Raw genomic sequence first — 13,602 nt, forward strand, 5'->3', positions numbered from 1 at the left:
AACTGTAATAAGATCCAGTGCCTAAAAGAGGAACCACTGTACATTGAGAACTGAAGCACTGAAGGAATGCTTCAAAGAGACTGAATTTTTTATGCTAAAGGCAGTGCCTCTCTTGACAACAAAAAGGTAAGATGAAAGGCCTTTTGTAGGATATTTAGAGTAAAGGTGAAAAGCTTAAACTGACAATATTTGTTTGACTTCCGTCATATAAAGGACCAAAAAAAGTATCTTAATTTTTCACTTGTAGGCTTTAATAATCTTCCTAACATGAAGAGAAACTGGGACCTGGGAGGAAAGCAGAATTTTACCATCCTCTTGCCCCTTTTAGATTTAGAAAGGCCAGAATTCTACCGAGGGTCTAAGCAGTTTTACTGCAGCACTTTGGTATTGAAGAGAACTTCTGAAATTTCCCATTCTCTCTTTCCTTCTCCTCTTGCCTTCAGGAAATCCTGTTGAGTTTGCTTAGTTAGGCTGAATGTGAAACAGGTTTTGTCTTGGTTTTTTTGTGGGATTTCATTTATTTAGTTATTGGTTTTGGTTGGGTTTTTTGGTATCTGTTTGCTTGTGTATTTATTTTTTCACATGTAATTTCCACAGACATAACTTTTTTTTTTTTTTTTTTTTTTTTTTTTTTTTTTTTTTCCCCATTCTGATATAATCAAACCCACAAGATTCTGAAATACAGTGTGACATGAATACAAAACTATGTTTATTTCATTCAACAAGGATAAAATGAGAACATCTGTTACAATGTTTACTTTTTAAGTTGGAAAAACATACATTAACATTCATTTCAGTTCAAAAACTACTGCTATGAAAAGGTTAAATGAAACATTTACTTTAAAATCCCTCATTTAGCTCTTTTTCTGAAGAAAACCAACATACTAATTCAAGATCAAAGATTTGTTTGAAGCATCTTATAACTTTTGTTCCAGGACTATCTGTGTAAGTTTGCTCTGGTTTAACAATCTCTCCATTGGATGAAGATGACATGAAGCTATAACAGTTGAGGATCAGTCATTCTTTTCAAAAAATATTTTTTTTTTATTTTTATAGGAGCCTCATGGACATTAGTACGACAATATATCTTAGATTTTTTTCTTGCTCGTGAAAAGTAAATCCTTTTAGTGACATCATTAGTTTTTATAGCAGTCTGAATTACTGTGCTTATTAAAATGTAGCAGTAGTTACTATGTCAGGTAAGTGAAAATATTAAAAACTTTTGAACACTATAAAGGGAGACAATATTGGACCTGTAAACATACATATAATGTTGGGGGAGTATTGCTTTATATTTTTTTTACAGTAAACTGTAGGCTTACAGCACCCCCAAACACAACAGTTGACAATAGGATCTTGATTGACACTACAGCTGAGATCATTGTGCCTCAGACAACCAAAAGGTCAGTCACGTTTCTCAGTGCAGAACAATTCACCTTTTTATTATAGCAGTGAAAGAGACAGAACAATTTGGCACAATGCTGAAAAGTTCACCTGGCACATCTGCTTTGCTTCTTTCTGAATGGTGTCACGGGGTCACTGCATAATTTTGTTTGTGCCTGCTTCTGGAATTCTAGATACTGAATGGCATTGCTGCTACCATCAATTTCTGTATTGGTGTTAAACAGTTTCAGAGAAAATAGATATATTGCAAGTTAAATGAGAACGGGAGAGCAGGCATTGAGGTAGACTGTACTGTTAGATTTATGGGTAAATAGTCTGGAAGGAGACCCACGAGGTGCTGTGGCTCGTATGCCCTTCTCAAAATGTATATTAGCTGTCTGAGTATCTCAAATTCCCTCTGTAAAGTAACATATGAGTGGTTTTCATGAGGTTCATGACCCATTTAATTTAAAATATTGTGAGTCAAGAAGAACCAAAATTACTCAAATACGTACTATGTTCTGATGTCTTATAAAGAGTCTAGCCTTTGGACTCTCAAATGTTTGAAAATTCATATAAATGTACACTCAAATGCCATACACATGCATGTATACAAATTCAACATTTTCTGCTTGGGCAACCCAAGATTGCTATGAACATTTTGCAAAACTTATCCTCATGCTTTTTTTGTTTTTAAAACTTCAGCTCCCCAGAAGTGAATGAATGTTCCTTGACAGAAAGTCAGCAAGCTGTCAAATAGAGTTCACTTTATGAGAGCAATATGGTTTCGTTTTGAGAGAAGAGTCCTGAGAATTGTAATGAGCTGTCAAAAGGAATTCACTTTCTTACTGATTAACATTAGACTCAAAACTAAAGCCACATAAAATAATTCCAGGAAATAAACAAGTCTTTCATTTTGGGCAGCACTGTGGGAACAAACTGCATTGCTTCTGTTTTGCTGTGGAAGTTTAGACTCTTATAATCCTTTGTAGTGCTTGAGATTTAGCATATTCAGAAAGGGACATGTTGATGAGATAATATCAGTTATAGATAATTTAAAAAATGCATGACCATATTTTAAGTACATGGTATAAGTCTGTGTGATAGAGATAAATAAATTCTGAAACAAGTATAACAGTTTATTCACAATGTTTTATTTAATGATGCATGTAAAATGAATGAACAAATAAATAAATAATTATATTTTCCTGTTATGCGTGCATATGATATAATTAAAAAGATCTGTGGAGAAAATAAACTTGCTAACAGGATGAAACTGACTCCATTTAGGTTTTGTGAAGTCAGTAAAATCAATATCAGACCTATGGGAAGTATATTCAGTCATGTTGATTATATTTATTGACATTATTGCAGTAACATTTACAAGTCCTAGGCAGGATCACATTTAATGATAGCTCAACTGTTATTTATTTTAGTAGTCTAAATAGTCTAAAGCAGTCTATATATTCTAAAATAGGTTTTTTTAAGCCTGCAGCTCTCAAAATTACTTCATAATTATACACGGACTTAGATAATAGTGTGAAGAGTGTTGTTTGCCACTACATTTATTGAAAAAAGTTTGGGAATATCTTGTCTTCAGGGAACAAGTTAAAAAAAAAGATAAAATAGGTTGGAAGAATCAATTCTTAGCTTAATTTGATAGCACATGTCAAGGACTGGGGAAGGCACCCATGTTATCACTGTGTTCTTTTATATATGTTAACATTGCTTTTAAGAATGAGATGCTTTTCAGGTCATCCTGAAATGTATGTACAGTGGTATTGGTATATTTTATTCTAAAGAAAGATTTAAAAAAAATGAAGTCAAAGAGAATAGAAATAGACAGTCTCATTTCATTGAAATCAGGGTTTCTTTAAACAAAAAATCCAATATGGTTGTACATGCTGTAGCAAGAAAAAGTGGCTAATGGTGTGTAATATTTATGTAACAAAGTATGTATTCCTAAATATTTTTATAAATCACACATAAATTTCCTTATAGTTCAACTCAATAATATTCCAAAGTATAAAGAAAAGAATGTATTGAAAAATGTATTTTTTTGAGAAGTTATAGGTTTCATAGCCACAGTAGGAGTGGAACAAACTACCTCTTCGCTTTTGAAGGTCTCATTTGTAAATTTGACAATACCCCCAGTGTAGAGCAGACAAAAAAGTCCCTGTCTTTGGAAACAAGTAGAAAAGCAGCATTTCATCCTAGGATATATTCTGCTTGGTTCAGAATTCAGTGTATTAGAAATTATTGCAAAAAAAAAAAAAAAAAAAAAAAATTAAGTTTAATAAAGGTAGGTTGACATTTCTCTTTACACCTTGACTTGTTCAAGTAAAGTGCATTGTTTATGACATCTAACCAAGCACACACTTTTAAAAAAGTATTTGTATGAGGAGAAGTTATCAGTAAATAATGGAGGGTTCAATTCTAGGTTTGGTATTTATTTTTTCATAATTTTCTATTTTTGTAGGTGATATCTGAATTTTTTTTCAACCTTCCCGTGCATGTATTGAAGTCTAAGTTAAATAGATTATGTATTTTCTAACAGTAAGTTTATGAATAAGCAGGAAATAACTGTTATAATAACGAGTCAGGCATTTTTCTTAGAAATTTGTTTATGATCTATTTACAGAAGTAGAAAAATTGCTCTTTGGAATTGAACAGAAAATAGTAATGCAACACCACATTTTCTAAATTCATACAGAACTTCAAGACAAAGTGATGTTTGTAAGCAACAGAACTATAAAAAATGAAAATAAAATGCAATTGAATGGGAAGTTTTTTTTCCTCAAAAAAAGCAGTAAATTGAAATAATAATTTCAGGGTCTGTCCATCCAGCTGGCGTTTAGATCTTTCTTTCTCTCTCTCTCTTTTTTTTTTTTTTTTTTTTTTTTTTTTTAACAGATATATAGCTGGTGGTAAAAGATTAACATTACATTTTAGGTGACTGCATCACCTGATCCATGACTTCTTAGTCAAATAGATATTTCAACGAAAGCCAGAGAATTCCTACAGAATTTAGTATTTTATAAATCTTACATTTAAAATACTTGCATATTCAAAATCTGTTGAAGTATTACATCGATAAATATATTTTCATATAGTAAAATTCAATAATGCAAATAGGTACAAAAATAAACAAAACAACTATGAAACTAAGAAAGCAGTACTTATATGTGAAAAAAACACACAGTGGATCTTATATAAAGGAAAACAAGCTTTTATTTCAGCTTTAGCTAAGGCAGGAATATTAAGAAATGCAGGAACAGTCCTCTGTTGACCTCACAGGGAGCACGTTCTGCTGTCAGGGGCTGGGAAGGGGGATACCTTCCTTCTTGATGTTACCATATCCACCTCTGTTTGTTTCCAGACAGTGGAGAGCCTGCAAATATCGAAGAATACGCTGGGCTATTTTTTCCAGTGTGCTGTGGACATGTAGCTACTTCTCTAGACAATATGTAAGTTTAGAAAATAAGCATTCAGTAATTAATTTTGTGTGAGTAATAAATGTTTCTGGCTTGGCCAGTTTCTAGTGTATAACTATCAGGTGGGTTAAGACAGTAAGAGAACTCCTGAGTCTTTGCATTCAGCCCTTACTACTTGTTTTAAAATGAAAAATGTAGCTCGACACAAACCCTCAAGCCAGTGCAATGCTGTCCTCAGGCTGAAGCCTAATGGTAAAACTGAGAATTTATTTTCATCGACTCATATGTTGGTCTTATTAACAGAAGACAGATTTTCTGCATTATTACTCAGAAAGTTGATCACTGCCAGATGTTTTTCTAAAATGGTACTTGTGTGTCTTGAAATGTAGTAGTAAAAGTGCTGTTTAAGTGCTGTGGCTTACTGTTGGCATAGCTATCAAAATATATCTTGCTACAGAACAGTGATCTAGAATTAAACAATATGAAAGCAATTACAAACCTATTAGGAAATATCTCCTTGAATTTCACTACAAATTATTAATGGTTTAGATAACTAGAAAAGATGGAAATAAACCAAAGAGAGTATAGGAAGAAGTGTAAAAGGCTGTTCTCTTTTAAATTTATAGAGAAAGAGAATGTCTATTTGGTACTGTGAAATTCTGCATGTTGCCCACATGGATATTCCTGAAGACTTTTTTCTGGTCTGAATATCATATTGATCCATAGTGATTCACACTGTGTTTTATGATTAGCCATGCATCTTGGAATCAGGAGCTGAAATGAGCTCCAGTGTCAGAGCTATCTAAAGACAATAGCATGTGTTTAAACAATAACTAATTACCTGTTCCAGATGAAGGCTATCTTGCTGTGCTTAGTAAGGTACTTTTCCACGCTACTAACATGATAATTTATCCTTTATGCTTAAGGCAACCCATCTGCAGCTAGATCTGATGATAAAACAGTGCTGAAGTCTGCCAGTTCAGTGGATGTGTCTGTATATTTGAGCTTGATTAATTATACATGAACTCGAATAGCCAAATGCAGAGTCTTTTCTGACACTGTGACATGAAAAAGCATAATAATTTAGAAAAATAAATTAACATTCATAACTAAGCTTATTTAAATTCCGTCTTGGAAAATGGTAAAATGATTGAGTAGATATAGCTCAAGAATGTTTAGTTATGCACCGTGCCTCAGAAAACTGCTCTCTGAATGAAGAAAGTGATGTATCAAGGTTTGTGTAAAAGTGTTTTTTAAGTTAAACGTGTTCTTGACCAAGGTTGCAAAGCTTTTGAACTTTTAATTATGAGACAGTTGCAGTGGTTTGTAAGCAGTACAAGGCTACCACGGTGTCTCTGATACTACTTCAGTCACAGTAATGATACTTGCTTGAGTTACTACTGATCAGAGCAATCCGAGTCCCTGAAAAATGGGAAATGCAGACACTGGAGAAAGCATAACAGTTCTCTCCCATCATTAGAAGAAAACGTGTGTGCAAAACTCTTTCAAGATCACCTTGTGTATAAGTAACTTCAGACTTTCAAATATTTCTCCCTTATTTCTGAATAAGAAGGAAAGCATTTAATTGTATTTTGTCTCTTTTTTCAAAGTGCAGTACTAGTCTTATGATAGTTTAGTGCAGTTATGTATTAATACCAGAATACACTACTCAGAAAAATAGTAAAAAAGTTGAAAAAATAGTGAAAGCATTGAAAAAAATAGTAAAGACAACCTTGTTATTCACTATAGCTGATTGAGAAGACTGAATTACATTTGTGGAGTTATATATCCCTTTTTCATAAATAGTGAAAAAAAAAAGGCAATATGTTTTAAATTATTTTAGAAAGTATTTTGGGTATAATTAAAGAGAAAAGATATAGAGATTCTATATGGGAAAAAAAACAGCTAATAAGTACATCACAAGGAGATATTTTTGTAATGCATGAGGCCCCTATATGCTACAATTGCTGTGTTGGTTTGTAAATGTCATGAATTGAAAAAAAAATAAAATATTTATTGTGCTCTACAAGTAATATTAATTATTTAAAGATTATGAAGTGCTTTGGAATGTAACTCATTTGTAAATACACTAAATAAACGTTAAGTAATGTTACTCCAAATTTTCAATAGCAAAAGAAATTTAATAACATCATTTTACCAATGTCTTAAAATGACAGCAACAAGCTGGATTTATTTTACTGTGTAACTGCTTTTCATGTTCAAAAATGCTTTTTTTTTTTCTTTTTTCAATTCAACATGCTCAGCCCAGGAAAAGCTACCTATGTGCAAATGTGGTGGTCTGTAAAAGTATGAAAGTAGGGCCTCTCATAACTCATTAGGGAATATAGATGTGGAGAGCAGCTCTATGAAATAGCTGATTCCTCTGGCAGCAGTTGTAACTAAATTCCTCTGAAACAATCTCATGCAATTTTTTAATAGAAGAGCCTTTAGACCAACATCAAGAAAACACCAAAATGAAACTTAATAGAATTAAGAGCCAAGGCTTCTCTCAAACCCAAATAGATCAGAGCAGAAGAGCCATTAGAGTAAAAAGAACCATAAAAGAAAGAGGGAGTCACCTACAATAATTGATTTCTTAAATAGAAAATATTATTTTTCCTTTGGTAACACCTCTTTCTCTCAGCTAGTGTAAAGAAAGATGACTACTTTGGTCCATCCCCCTGGTGTCTAGAGAGGCAAAGCTTAATGTAAGATATCCTCTACATTCCCCTGTTAGGAAGTACTTGATTTGTATTCAATTCCAAGTCACAAAAAAAAGCCACACTGTGCCTTAAAAAAATGAAATGTGTATACTTTCTTTATACAAGAGAACATTAACATTAAATGTTGTTGTTGTTTTTCTTTATGGGGAAGCAATAAATTAAACAACTCCCTCACCCCTAGTCTCACCCCAAGATTTCTCTCTTTAAGTATTAGATATTTTATTTCATGTCAATTCTAAATGTGCTGCAATGAGAAAAACACCCTGAAAACAAAAAAACAAACTAACAAACAAGGCAAATTGAGACAATACAAAACAAAGGAAAAACAACAAAACAAAACAAAAAAACCTCCAAAAAACCCCCTCCAAGCCCCCAGGTCTTTGTTGCAGTTACAAAGCTGGGTAATTCTTCTATGAAGGAACATAGTTTCTACAGCAACTTTCAGTGTTTGCTGGGCTTAACACTTTCTTATTTCATAATAAATACCAAGAGCAGATTTAATATTTGGTTTCAAATCTTTCAAGTCTTTAATATTTTTCTGCTTTCATGAAGTCTAGTTCATCAAATTGTACCTTTAATTTGATACAGAGTTTATTACCTAACACAATACCCATGGGATGCAAGAAAGCATTTTCAATATTTTATGCAAATTTGTAACTTTTATAATGTGTAGAGTTTGGAGATAGATTTATTGTATAAAATTTGCTTTATTTGCTGGTAAGAGAGCAACTAATTTTTTCTGGTTGATAAAATAATTTATTTTGACACACCACTGTATTAAATATTAAGGAAAAGGGCAATCAAAACAAGGAAAAATGGTTGTGATATGAAATATTTATTCATGTCCTCAGACCAGAAAGTGATAGAACTATGGATTTAGAATGCATAACTTTAACAGGGGTTTAAAAATAGTTCATAAGGACATGATCTTTTAGGTGAATGCTGTATATAGTGAAGTGTGCTGTGATATAATCTGGAATGAAATTACCTTCACTTTCCCATCAGACATTTGGTAAATATTTTAGCAGCTGAGTCTCAGTCTTTCTTAGCTGTAAGAACTTTAAGATTCTTCTTCCCTTCTTCTTCCCCTTAGAGCTGTCAGTGCAAATTCCAAATATGTATGGAGAAGTAGATCTTCAGGCCATGTTGAAATTTCCCACATGATAGAATGAGGAATGACATCTGCACAGATTTGATATTTGAAAGGATAACAGGTGGAAGGAAGGAAGGAAGGAAGGAAGGAAGGAAGGAAGGAAGGAAGGAAGGAAGGAAGGAAGGAAGGAAGGAAGGAAGGAAGGAAGGAAGGAAGGAAGGAAGGAAGGAAGGAAGGAAGGAAGGAAGGAAGGAAGGAAGGAAGGAAGGAAGGAAGGAAGGAAGGAAGGAAGGAAGGAAGGAAGGAAGGAAGGAAGGAAGGAAGGAAGGAAGGAAGGAAGGAAAGGGTTAATGAGCATTGTTACTGTCCTTCCAAACTTTGGCAAAATACATTTTTAGTATGGACATGAATAAGTTGTGCCATCTTGGAATTCAGGGATATTGCTGAAACAGGTAAGCCTTGGACTCCATGGAAAAATATGCTGACTAGGAGAAAAAAAAGAATGGTTTGATTTGCCTGGCAGAAAAAGAGAGTAGAGGAAGCGAAGGGGCAAAAAAGGGCATGAAATAAAGATGTTAGTACAGATTGTTAATTCATAGGCATAACTTCATGAAGCATAACCTTCTGCAGGCTTCAGATGGAGAGCAAGGATTCAGCTTCCAAAGGAGAGTGGATGTTAGTATGGTGATATGATGAAAGGCATAAATTTAAATTTCTTCCACAATTATATATAATCTCACAAACTGGAGTGCATTCAAGTAGTGTGGGAAATTGCAAGATGACATGAAATCAAACCAAGATCATTTGAGAAAGGTTATCTTAGTGTGGTATACAAACAGATACAATGGTTTGAGTGTATGGCAAAGAGAAGGGAATTACCCATCTGAAAGTTCCAGTGGCAAAATTCTTAACTATCATGTGCATAGTTTATGATTCTTCAAGGATGTCTTGATAGAATTACATCTATTTTTTACATGGCTGCAGATATATTGTTCTGATTACATTAAGGCTCATGGAATTATGAGTGCCCAGGTACAGTTGTTATGTAGAAACAGGCCTAATTTTGTGTCCTTAGAATGATAAATTATGATTTTTTAAACAAGTGAGGCTTCAAAAACATAATTACAGAGCTGTCTTGGGAAAAGGCAATACATTTTCATTCAGATATACTTGGATGTTTTGTGAGTTGAAAACATTTTATTTGTTTTCCATTTCTCATAAAATGACCGAAAGCTGAGTGGTGCCACCTAAGAAGCATTCTGAAGCATGCTCAGTCTTCATGTTTGCATAGAGAGAGGGATTAATCTGTCTCTCCTGATGGAGATATTGGTGGAAGAGTAGGGCTGGGAGTGAGTTGTTGGTAGAGATATTAAAAAATTCTCCTTTGTGGAGAAATTACTCAAAATGTTTTTCTCATAATTTCATCAGTGTATAGTTTTGTCTATTAATAAGTATACTGGTAGTCTCCACAGCATGTACTTGCTGGCATAAGGCAAATATCAGGTGACCTGATTCTACCTAAGCAAGAATTAGAGTATCACTGTGTACACAGCACTTTGATTAGTGAGAAAGGGGTGTATCTCTCCTGGAGAAAGAAGAACTCAGGTGAGCAACTGAGACAGGCAGACGAAGCATTTACTTTCTGCTTATATATCATGTTCTGATTTGAGAGTACAAAGATAAAAATTTGCCATGTCCATACTGACCTGAGGATGCCATTGTCTGTTGCCAGGCTGTTAATGTAGTAGTTACACTGGGGGATGAGCAGCTGCACGCATGGGAAGGAGAGGAAGTCTTGTGACCCAAATGGACCAGTCACAATTTTCCTTCTCATGGTAATCAGTATAAAATGTCTCCTAAGAAACACCTCTTAAGCTTTCTTGGGCTGGTCTGGTTTGGGTTTGCTTGTTTGTCTTAGCTGTTTGTGCTGTTCCTGCATCCTGTTTTCTTGATATTCAGGAGCATTGTTCATCAAGACATGTTACCTTCCTCGAGTAGGAACAGCTCAGCCACTTCACAGTTTTTTGTGGGCTGTCACTGAGATATTGGACTCGGGCATGCCCATCAGCTGCTGTGTCCAGTTTGTGGCTTTTCTGGTTGGAAAATACTTCCTGAGAAGTCTGGGTTCTGAATTTGCATCTTCATTTATATCTTAGATATGTTTTCATATTTTTTTGTAATTCAGTATCATTATTATTACTATTTAATATTTCATTCAACCTAGTCTAATGTTTTTTTTCCCAACTTTTAAGTTTCTCTCTCATTCATGTTTTATCTTTCCTGCAAGGGTAGTAGGAGGAATGTCACCTGGCTATTAAATGAAATTGTGATATATTATTACCTTAATTTTTCTGGAAATTCAGGCAGACTCTACTGAACTGGTTGCATATATACAACATTAATAATTGTTTCAACATCAGTAAATGTGTGTTTTCTGTAGCATGACAAATGATTCTACACTTAAAAGAAAAATATGTAAAAAAATTTCTCTAAAAGGCTTTTAGGAAGGGTCACTACAGGGTCACTACTACAGAACCTTTGTCTTTTGTTTAATTGTTGGCCCAGCCTTAAACTCTGGCCAAGTAAAACTGATTAAAAATACCTAGTCAGGCTGCCTTGTCAATGAGAGTATAAGATTGGTTTAATTGTTTTAAAAGTATGAAATAGTGTGAATGGTATTAAAGTCAGTAGAAGAATGGTGTGCAGAGTAAATTGTAAATTTTTAAATGGCAATTTATGGTTTGACAAAGGGAATATTATATTTTCACCCTGAGCATGGACAATTCTGGACAGTTACTGTGCTTTTGGCAGAAGCAGCTGCACCCTTTTTAAAAAAAAGCTGTTCATTTCTCTTCTGAATGCCAGCAAGCACATTCTGACTGCCCTGCTATACAAAGGGTGCTTCACAGTTTGGCATAAAAGATACATGTAGTATAGTATTACCTGATGTCAATTTTGTAAAGTTCAGGACATATATGGATTTTGTTCTCAGAATGTTTCAGGCTGTCTAAAAACCTCACTTGTCTTTGCAACAGTTGACCCTGAGTATTCCTCCAGAATCTGGTTTGACAGCCTGATTTTGATAATCTGGTGCTGCAGAAACAGCGAAATATGATGTTTTAGATGACCCAGTATTATATAAAAAGCCAAGCCTGTTTCAGATTTGTGAAGCCCTACAAACTGCGGGAACTTGCAGGGTTACTATTCCACAGTGCTAGAGGGGGTGCTCCAGAGTTGGCCATGCAGGCCAATCTTTTAAAATCTTTTAAATCCTGTAATGTGCGGTGAATCTGATTATGAGTCTCATCTCAAGATCATTCAGAACAGTCATGTAGATCCAACAAGTAAGACCTGGAATTATAGCTACATGACTTCAGGATTCTGCTGCTATGTTTACATTCTGAATATCAGAAAACATTCTTCAGCTTAGAGTAGTACAGATGAGGTTGGATTGCATTCTGTGAAGCTCATCTTTTATACAATGGTATTTACAAGGTCTGATTTCAGAGCTAAAGCTGATTTGACTAGAGTGAATGTTCCTTAAAATTTTATTTGATATAAAGTTGCACTTCTAGTATTGAATGTCAGGGAAAAGAAGTGTAAATTACCTCCTTGAGGTAATCTGACTTGTGTTCTTGGATCTATTAGGTATTGTTGTTCACAAAATGGTGGAGGATAAGCCACAATTATTGCACTGTTCCTCAGCCATTTATAAAATGAAGGTAATGATGCTGCTCTAGAGTTTCTGATTGATAATGTTAAATCAGAGCGAAGCTTTATGAAAATAAATTTCAATAAATCAGTTTTACACCATGTGAGAATCTGACCTTGACTAAAAATACTCAAGTGACAAATGGAAGGGATAAAAGTGAGAGTAGTTTTGAAATTAATTCTCACTCTTTCTTAGATAAATTACTGTAGGAAATAATAATAGAAAAATAGTTATGATTTGCTATCCTAGCTTGGATTAATATGATTATATCACTTTTCCTTTTTTATACAAATAATTTGAAAAGAACTATCATTTTGAGTAATTTTGCAGTGTAAATGAAAGAAAAGGGTCATGGTTCATAGATACGTATTAATTTTGTTAACAGAAAGCAATTTACTTTTCCTTAATTAAACTTAACCACAGCAGTTTTCATTTTAAATTGATAAAGGGATTACAAAATTACAAAATTATCTTTCCAGGTTTGTATAGCAGTTAGTGTTTGAATAAAAATGGCTTTTGCCTGAACTCAAGTTACATTAAAGAATTATAAAGAGAAATGCTCTTCAAAAAATTAAAGTAATCTTTGTTTCTCTATTAAATGGTAGAGTTCCCTTTCAGTCCTAAATTATAAGGTTTGTGTGATTACTGGGAAACTAAGTTGAAATATAAACGTAAAGCCTGTCACTCAAGTTATAGAGTCCCTTAATTAAACACTATGTATTCATCAATATTAAAAAAAAAGAGCTATCTTAAGACCCAGACACTCTGACTTAGTGTTGGCACTAAATCTCATCAGCTTCAGTAGAATAAATGTTAATAAGAGCAGAAATGTCCATTTGGAGATACACCTCTCTATCCAGAGACTGCTGAATAGTAGGGGCAAGCTATAATAAGCTGAAATTCTTTCTGACCCTAAATTTAAGATTTGTCCTTGAGTACAGGATAACAGTATTCTGTGATTCCAAAAATAAATCTGTTATCTATGCCAATGAAAATTCTGAACATCACACACATGTGATGTATAAGATGAAACCTGAAGGTTAATGTACTTGACTGTTGCTGTGACTTGTCTGCTCAGAATATCATAGCTGCATGCAAAAAATTTCATGATAATGAACAAGACTACTTAGTCTGAAAGCATAAGGAAAATGAGCAGGGAATGGCTTGAAGTTGAGATGGATGAATAACCACCTAAAAATAGAATTAAGAACGTAAGAGCTCAAAAAATAGAAAAAAAAAAAAAAAAAAAAAAAGAAA

Source organism: Heliangelus exortis, chromosome 2 (assembly GCF_036169615.1).
Source record: "Heliangelus exortis chromosome 2, bHelExo1.hap1, whole genome shotgun sequence".
Taxonomy (NCBI): Eukaryota; Metazoa; Chordata; class Aves; order Apodiformes; family Trochilidae; genus Heliangelus; species Heliangelus exortis.